Source organism: Eurosta solidaginis, chromosome 4, assembly GCF_040869045.1.
Source record: "Eurosta solidaginis isolate ZX-2024a chromosome 4, ASM4086904v1, whole genome shotgun sequence".
In the NCBI taxonomy this organism is placed as follows: Eukaryota; Metazoa; Arthropoda; class Insecta; order Diptera; family Tephritidae; genus Eurosta; species Eurosta solidaginis.
The window spans coordinates 63,877,660-63,886,757 of NC_090322.1; positions in this window are offsets into that span (position 1 = coordinate 63,877,660).

Here is a 9,098-nt window from a genome sequence, read left to right on the forward strand (position 1 = left end):
TATACTGAGCGGAGGACAAAGACATGTCCAAGTTGAGTGAATTGAAGATCCAGCAACTGAAAGGAGTCATAGAACAGTCTATTGAATACGACCGGAAATACATCCGAACTTCAGGCACGACTACGAGAGGTAATGGAGTTAGAAGGAATTAATGTGGAGGAGTATGTCTTTCATCCTAATGGGGAAGACGCAACAACAAAAATGGAAGAGAAAAACGAAACACCGCAAACAGTGACGAACACAGACTTGAACATGATGCAATAATTGCACAAACATCGACAATGGCATCTCAACTGCAATCGCGGGAGACACGCATAACATCCAAGATGGAAACATAGCTGGAAGAACGGAAGACATATATGGCATCCCAACTAGAATCACAGGAGGCACGTATTTCATAAATGTCATCGCAAATGTCATATCAACTGGAAGACCAAAAGACATATATGGCATCTCAATTGGATGAATAGAAAACACACATGGCGCCATAGATTGCAAACCAATTGAAAGGACAAGAGACACGCATAAAAATACAACTCGAAGCACAAGAAGAGCGTATCACATCAAAGTTGGAGCCACAAGAAACAAAGGTCTCGTCGCAGCTGGAGATTTTTATTGAACTACAAGATAAAATTGAGGGAGAGATGGATGCTTTGAAAGATCGAATCCAGGAGTTCAAATTGAACCGTCCAATCACTTCAACATCTGCTCTGAAGGTAAAATCCCCAACGTTTGATGGCTCTGTACCTTTCCATGTATTTAAGCTCCAATTTGAGAAGACGTCAGCAGCGAACAACTGGAATTCTGAAGATAAAGTTGGCGCACTGTTAGTGGAGCTAAAATTATGAAGCATTGATGGCCGCAGTGGAAAGACTTTATGGAAGCGAGAATAGGAAACAGATAGGCCATATTGAATCGCAGAGCCGCTTCCAGAAAACTAATGAAACATTGCAGGAGTTTGCGTCGGACATTGAAAGATTGGCTCATATCGTAAATGCGGACGCACCCGTGGAATACACCGAGATGGTAAAAATTCAGAGCTTCATAAACGGAATATGGGACGTCGAAACGAAGCGAGTTACATACGCAAACCCAAAGCCAACTCTTGCTGAAACAGCATCACATACACTAACTTGGGAAACAGTGTCACTTTTGAAGGCCAGAGTGGGTAGATACAATTTTGGAGCATTGAAGGGATCGTACAGAAAAATGCCGGAGTTATTAAATGTTTCAAGTGCGGCAACCCAGGCGACATTGCGGCACCAGCCCCAGTAGTTCCAACAATGATTAGATTTTAGATTAGATTATTATTTATTTCATTATTCTCATAAGCGTATGTACATATTCGATAGCTTAATTTTACATGTCTACAATATCATTACTTAGAGAATAGTTAGTGACATCTTTATTTTATATAATAAAAATAGTGTTGTATGTCACATCATGTTTTAACAAATTCCATTGTATAAATAGTAGTAGTGGGGTGAACAAAAAAAAGAATACAAGATATATATAAAAAAAATTTATTTAAAATGAGAATAAGATATTTCAAAAATAAATTGACTAAATTAAGTCATGAAACAATTTGAAGAAAGAATACAAAAGCTAAGTTTACAGAATTCCTCATAAGAAAACAGCAAAAAGAAAATTCAAAACTATACAATGCATATATAAAATTAAAGACTATATTATACAACGTAGTGCATCAAAATTTCTATCTGGTTGGTATCAAACTCAAGAAGCCAAGTTTTTATTTTTTTTAAAAACACAGATCTGGATCTAATGTCTCGTATGTTTTCTGGAAGGGAATTAAAAAGTTTGCAGGATAAGACAGTGTAGGAATTTCTAAACAATGTTGTTCGAAAAACTGGTAAAGAAACAAGTGTACTATGGTTACTAAGCAGGCTGTACATTCCTCGTGTGGGATTTTGCAAATAGCCACCTCTCATGTAAAAAATTTTTAAAACTTTGTAATAGAACAAATGCCGAACTGGGAATATTTTTGATCTTCTAAATAAGTCAAAGGAGTGAGTCCGACGTGGACAATTAAAAATTTTCCTTACTGCACATTTTTGCAGTACAGTTAATTGATTTATTTTATTGGAGTGAGCACCACCCCAGCAACTTATTCCATATTCTAATTTTGAATGAAATATACTATAATAAACTGTTTTCAGTGTATGGTTTGGAACGTATTTTCTAAGACGGTAAAGTATACGATTGGTTGAAAGTAAGTATTTTCTTACAGTTGCGATTTGCTCATTCCAGTATAGATTACGGTCAATTGTGACTCCTAGGTATTTGAAGCTATTCACTTTTTCAATTTCAAAGCAGTTAGAGTCATATGCTGTATTATTTTGAAAAGAATACTGATAACGATGGTTGGAGCACTTGTTACTATATAGGATATTACGTTTGCATATTGCACTGTGAAAAGTTATATTAAGATCTTGTGCTTCTTGAAGTTTTGGACTAAAGCACATTAATTTGGTTTTATTGCTGACAACCAGTTTATGTTCCGCAAACCATGACCGAAGTATGTGTATATCGTGGTTCAGATCCGCTATCAAATTTAAAGGATCCGTTGAGTTATATGCAATTCCTAGGTCATCCGCAAATGCTTCGACTTTGCCCTTAAAAGGTTGAATAAATAGTGAGTTCACATAGATAAGGAATAATATGGGACCCAGAACCGATCCTTGTGGTACACCAGAGTTTATGACTTTGGTCTCACTAAGAGTGTTGCCTATTTTCACTCTTTGGGTTCGATTTCCTAAATAAGAAACAAACCAATTGTATAACAAGCCACGAATTCCCAAATCATAAAGCTTATTTAAAAGACGGCCATGATCAACCATATCGAATGCTTTTGTAATGTCCACAAAAAGCCCAGCACAATCTTGGTGGTCGTAAACAAGATGAAGGGGATGGGCAAATCTCCAAGTCAACCCAATCGTTAAACTAAAGCAAGTTAGCCGCAAGGGGCGACAGCTGGTTCTCGCAATTGAATGCCCATAATATATGTCTCGAAAATTGGAAGAAGGTCGAACATGTGGATGGAAAGGCACGTTTACTGACTCTAGATGCCGGTGCTTTTAATTCCATCATTAGATCGGATTTAGTCAACAAAATATAACACCATTGCGTACAGCCACCGGAGAGGACACCCAGCAGCTTTTCGAGAAGGTTGTCCGTGAAGAGTCAAGACCCTTGGAGAAATATACAAAACGGGGTAACAGAGAGTATAAAAGCAGCGCAAGCTGAGGAATAATCAATCAGTTTGATTTTAACATGCTTTTATTGAAGTTCGCGAGTATTGTAATTGTGAAGTACTAGGTACTACTACTGTAGAGTTGTAAATAAAGGAGATATTGAATATTTAAGTTATTTACCTGACAGTTCAGCGATTCGAACGATAGAAGAAGGTGCAAAATAATCAGAACTTCCCAAAAATTGTAGCAATATCACAGGGTAAACGCACTTAGCGCCCTCCTTAACCTTGGCATCACCTAATTTTCTTGCTATAAATACTACTGCGAATAGAAAAATTCCCTTCCAACTGCAGAAATATTTCCTAATAGTGAAGCGTAAACATAGTTTTTAAATATAGAATTGGTAAATTTAAAAAAATAAATTTCCAAAATCTCGATTTTCATTAGTGTCCGGACAGTAAAAATTAGTTTCCGAACGCTTTTATTTTAGTAAAATATTTTCTTAGTTTTGCTCTTTAATGAATATACATATATTATAGGTTTTATAAAATATTTACCAGAAATTTCTCGAAAAAAAATCCGAATTCTTCGGTAGCCACTATCGACTTGATCGGTGATAATGCTTAACGATTTTTTTTTTTGATATCCTGCTTAAGTCAACCGAAAATCGGTAGTACCAACCGAAAAAAAGTTTATGTTAGCATTTCTCATCCATTCATCGGCCATTTGTCCGAGTTGTAATCATCACACGTTTTTCCGCAATAACTTTCATTTAAAGAAATTTATTGTAATGCAATTTAACGCACTATTTCTTCGGACCGCGACAAAAAAGGCCTTTTTGATTACTTTTGATTATTTTTGATTTTTTCGATTATTTTTGATTTATTTATTTTTTTATTTTTTTTCTGCTTTGTTGAAAGAAAAATTCTCGTTTGTTGCATGCACGGTATAATATCTACATACAAGTAAATTTTAGGATGCAATATTAAATCGTAACCGCTTATCGAGGCAAATATATACATGCAACATATAGGGCGAATGTTAAACGAGCGTTGATCTAAACATATTCTCGGGTAAGTATATACACGTGCATACACGTACACTCATTATATAAAATAATAACGATCCTCTATGGTTCGTCCTTAAGTCAAGCCAATTTTGTTTTGTATACAAAATTAATATATCCACTATTTTGGATTACGTTATGGCTATGCACTGATTGTTTTGTACATACACTTACATTGGAGGATGTACCGGATCGTGAGCGCTTATGTAGGCATATGAGTACATATGTAGGTACATACCCACCTACAAATTATCGTGTCTATAAGTGTTTCCGATGAATACCTGGGGAGTGCGTATTGTTTTATGACAAAACAATATGCTCAAACAATATGTATGAGTAATACTACTTAGGTTGATAGCTTCACTTCCAACTGGAGCGATCCTCTAAAATGTCATTCATCATCATGATTAGTTGTCTAACCAAAGGTTGTTATATCCCAGATAAATTTATTAACATATGTCCATGTACATTAGATTAAAACTTCTTTTTATTTCCTTATGATTACGTCTAGGATATTTTCTTTAAAATCTTAAGTTTTGCATAGTGAACCATATTTTTATACTCAGTTGAGCAGAGCTCACAGAGTATAATAACTTTGATTGGATAACGGTTGGTTGTACAGGTATAAAGGAATCCAGATAGATATAGACTTCTATATATCAAAATCATGAGTATCGAAAAAAATTTGATTGAGCCATGTCCGTCCGTCCGCCTGTCCGTCCGTTAACACGATAACTTAAATAAATTTTGAGGCATCTCGACGAAATTTGGTATGTAGATTCCTGGGCACTCATCTCAGATCGCTATTTAAAATGAACGATATCAGACTATAACCACGTCCACCTTTTCGATATTGAAAATTTCGAAAAATTGAAATAGTGCGATAATTTATTACCAAAGACGGATAAAGCGATAAAACTCGGTAGGTGAGTTGAACTTATGACGCAGAATAGAAAACTAGTAAAATTTTGGACAATGGGCGTGGAACCGCCCACTTTTAAAAGAAGGTAATTTAAAAGTTTTGCAACCTGTAATTTGGCAGTCGTTGAAGATATCATTATGAAATTTGGCAGGAACATTACTCCTATTATTATATGTATGCTTAATAAAAATTAGCAAAATCGGAGAACGACCACGCCCACTTAAAAAAAAATTTTTTTAAGTCAAATTTTAACAAAAAAGTTAATATCTTTACAGTATATAAGTAAATTATATCAACATTCAACTCCAGTAATGATATGGTGCAACAAAATACAAAGATAAAAGAAAATTTCAAAATGGGCGTAACTCCGCCCTTTTTCATTTAATTCGTCCAGAATACTTTTAATGCCATAAATCGAACAAAAATTTACCAATCTTTGTGAAATTTGGTAGGAGCATAGATTCTGTGACGATATATCTTTTCTGTGAAAATGGTTGAAGCCACGCCCAGTTTTTATACACAGTCGACCGTCTGTCCTTCCACTTGGCGGTTAACACGATCTTTACTAAACTTAGTTCACGCACTTATCTGAACTCACTCTATCTTGGTATAAAAAAATGGCCGAAATCCGACTACGACCACACCCACTTTTTTAATATCGAAAATTACGAAAAATGAAAAAAATGCCATAATGTAGATTGGTTTATTGACGCAAAATATAACTTTAGAAAAAAACTTTGTAAAATGGGTGTGACACCTACCATATTAAGTAGAAGAAAATGAAAACGTTCTGCAGGGCGAAATCAAAAGCCCTTGGAATCTTGGCAGGAGTACTGTGCGTCGTATTACATATATAAATAAATTAGCGGTACCCGACAGATGATGTTCTGGGTCACCCTGGTCCCCATTTTGGTCGATATCTCGAAAACGCCTTCACATATACAACTAACACCACTCCCTTTTAAAACCCTCATTAGTACCTTTAATTTGATACCCGTATCGTACAAAAAAATTCTAGAGTCACCCCTGGTCCACCTTTATAACGATATCTCGAAAAGGCGTCCACCTATAGAACTAAGGCCCTATCCCTTTTAAAATACTAATTAACACCTTTCATTTGATACCCATATCGTACAAACAAATTCTAGAGCCACCCCTGGCCCACCTTTACGGCGATATCTCGAAAAGGCGTCCACCTATAGAACTAAGGCCCACTCCATTTTAAAATGCTCATTAACATCTTTCATTTGAGACCCATATCGTACAAACAAATTCTAGAGTCACCCCTGGTCCTACTTCATGGCGATATCTCGAAAAGGCGTCCACCCATAGAACTAAGGCACACTTTCTTTTAAAATACTCATTAACACCTTTCATTTGATACCCACATCGTACAAACAAATTTTAGAGTCAGCCCTGGTCCACCTTTATGGCGATATCCCTAAATGGCGTCCACCTATAGAACTATGGCCCACTCCCTCTTAAAATACTCTTTAATAACTTCCATTTGATACAAATGTCATACAAACACATTCCAGGGTTGCCCTAGGTTCATTTTCCTACATGGTGATTTTCCCTTATTTTGTCTCCATAGCTCTCAGCTGAGTATGTAATGTTCGGTTACACCCGAACTTAGCCTTCCTTACTTGTTAGTATTAACAACGGAAATTACACAAAAGTGAGGTTTCGTCCCAATCTTATGTACATGCTCAATGGTACAGTTAGAAAATGTAAGCTTTAGTAATTTCATGTTATTTTTTATTAATTTTATATATATGTGTTTTTGTAACGATAAACATTGCAAAAATTCATGTTTTAAAAGTAAGTAGTAATGTTATGAAATGTGTATCTAATTAATAATTATTTGCATCAATTAAAAATTGTTTCATTAAATTAGCATTGCCAAAAATAACGATATTTCGATGGAAATCAAAACTTGAAAGAAAGTAAAATAAGAGTTATTTTTGTATATTCATTATCTAAAAGTTATTTTAGTCATTATAACAAATTTGCATTTGCTTTCAATAAAGTTAAGGTTTCGAATGAAACGTCTGACAACGGCTGACGCCTTGGGGCATATATAATTCCTGCAAAGAAAAATAGTCGCCCAACAGGAGTAGAAGAAGTTAAAGGCGTGTTGAAGAGTCTTGTAGCTTCTTTAAATGCACTTCGTGTTTTCCAAATGTCCATGCTAGTACATGAATCACCCAGATAGCTATACAGCTCATTTTGTACCAAATTTTTCAGCCCACATTTTGTTGGAGAATACTGCCCCACACTGGAAATATTTTCGTTGTCTGGAAATAAAACAATTAACCTTTTAAAACAGGTATTTTCAATTTGATATGCACATGCGAATGTGTGTATATATACCGTCGTCATCAAAACTGAAATATGCACTCCGCGTTGTAGAACAACCTGTTTTTATGTAATCGTTAGGGAAAGAAATTTTTCTATTGTGGATGTGCAAATTTATTGTTTGCAATACTCTTCTTAAAATGTTTTCTTCGCTGGCTTCTTTGTTGTCCTTTGCAATACTCTTAACCAGTTTAACTTAACATCAGGTGTCAAAACCGATGCAGTGATGGCAATGTTTGCTTCAAATGACAATTTAAAAAAAAATATCGAAACGCATCTCCAGTTTTCCAGCAACAAAACTGAGCAGATTGTTATTTATTTTACATATTTTCATTAATTTGTTACTTAACGTTATAAGCATAGGTAAAAGATATCCATAAAATACATTTTCTTCGCCTTGTAAAAAGTCCAAAGCTTCGGAAATAGGCTTCATTAAAGATATAAAAGACTCCAAATAATCAATATACTCTAACGATATATGCGGAAGACTTAGTCTATCGTTAAGCTCGTTCAGAGTTTCCTTATAACAAAGGAGCTTTGCAAGAGAATCGTAGAGGGAGTTCCAGCGTGTAACCACTGGTACAATCAACGAACAGCCTAAAGTCTCTATAATTATTTCCGAGGATTTTGGCCACTTACATTTCTTCCACAAATTATTGCACTTTTCAAAAACTTGTAAAAAAGCGTGTTTCATTTATGTGATTATCGAAAACATACTTAGAGTGACGAGTGTGACTTATGATAAGCAAGTTAAATAAGAAACGAAAAATTTGTAATTTTTGCTTGGGGGGCACTATATTAAGTGGGATCTATTCAATCTAAAGGCAATAACGTGGCCACCATTATATAAAGTTATCATCATAATAATTCCGATGCACACAAAAATAGCATTAAACTTTAAACAAGTTTTATTAATGAGTGGTATAACGTAAATTATGTAAACTAATTTCATACCCGTTTCAGGAAAGTTCGAAAAGTCAAAATATTACAATGTGAGTTCGTGTCTTGAGTCTTTGGTTTTTCTTAAGGAATATTTAAAAAATATTAAACTAGCACACAAAATAAAATAAGTGGGCTGCACATTTGACATGTATTTCGTGGTACTAGGAGTTGCTTTAAATTCGGACCTAGCACGTTGAAATACTCGTCGCTCCATGAGTTGTTTTAATTTAAAATATTTACCATTGCATGTCTGCTATACAGAGATTCGTTGCTCTTTAATATTTTCATTGCTAGTAAATTTAAAGTGTGGCATCGGTGGTGTTTTCCCAAAAAGTCATCATTTTGGAAAACTGGTAACTCTCTTTCGTTTTCGTTTGCAATTTGCTCGAAGCTTTCGTCGGTTCCATAATATTTAAACGCTTTGACAAAATTAGACCCGTTATCAGTAACTGTCATAATTACATTACAGCAGTTAAGGCCGAATGTACTATTGATGTCTTTGACTATTTGAGCAATTTTTTCCGCAGAATGTACTCCCTTTATCCTTTTGCATGCCAGGGCCATTGATTTTCTCTCAAAATTTTCCGATAACCAATGG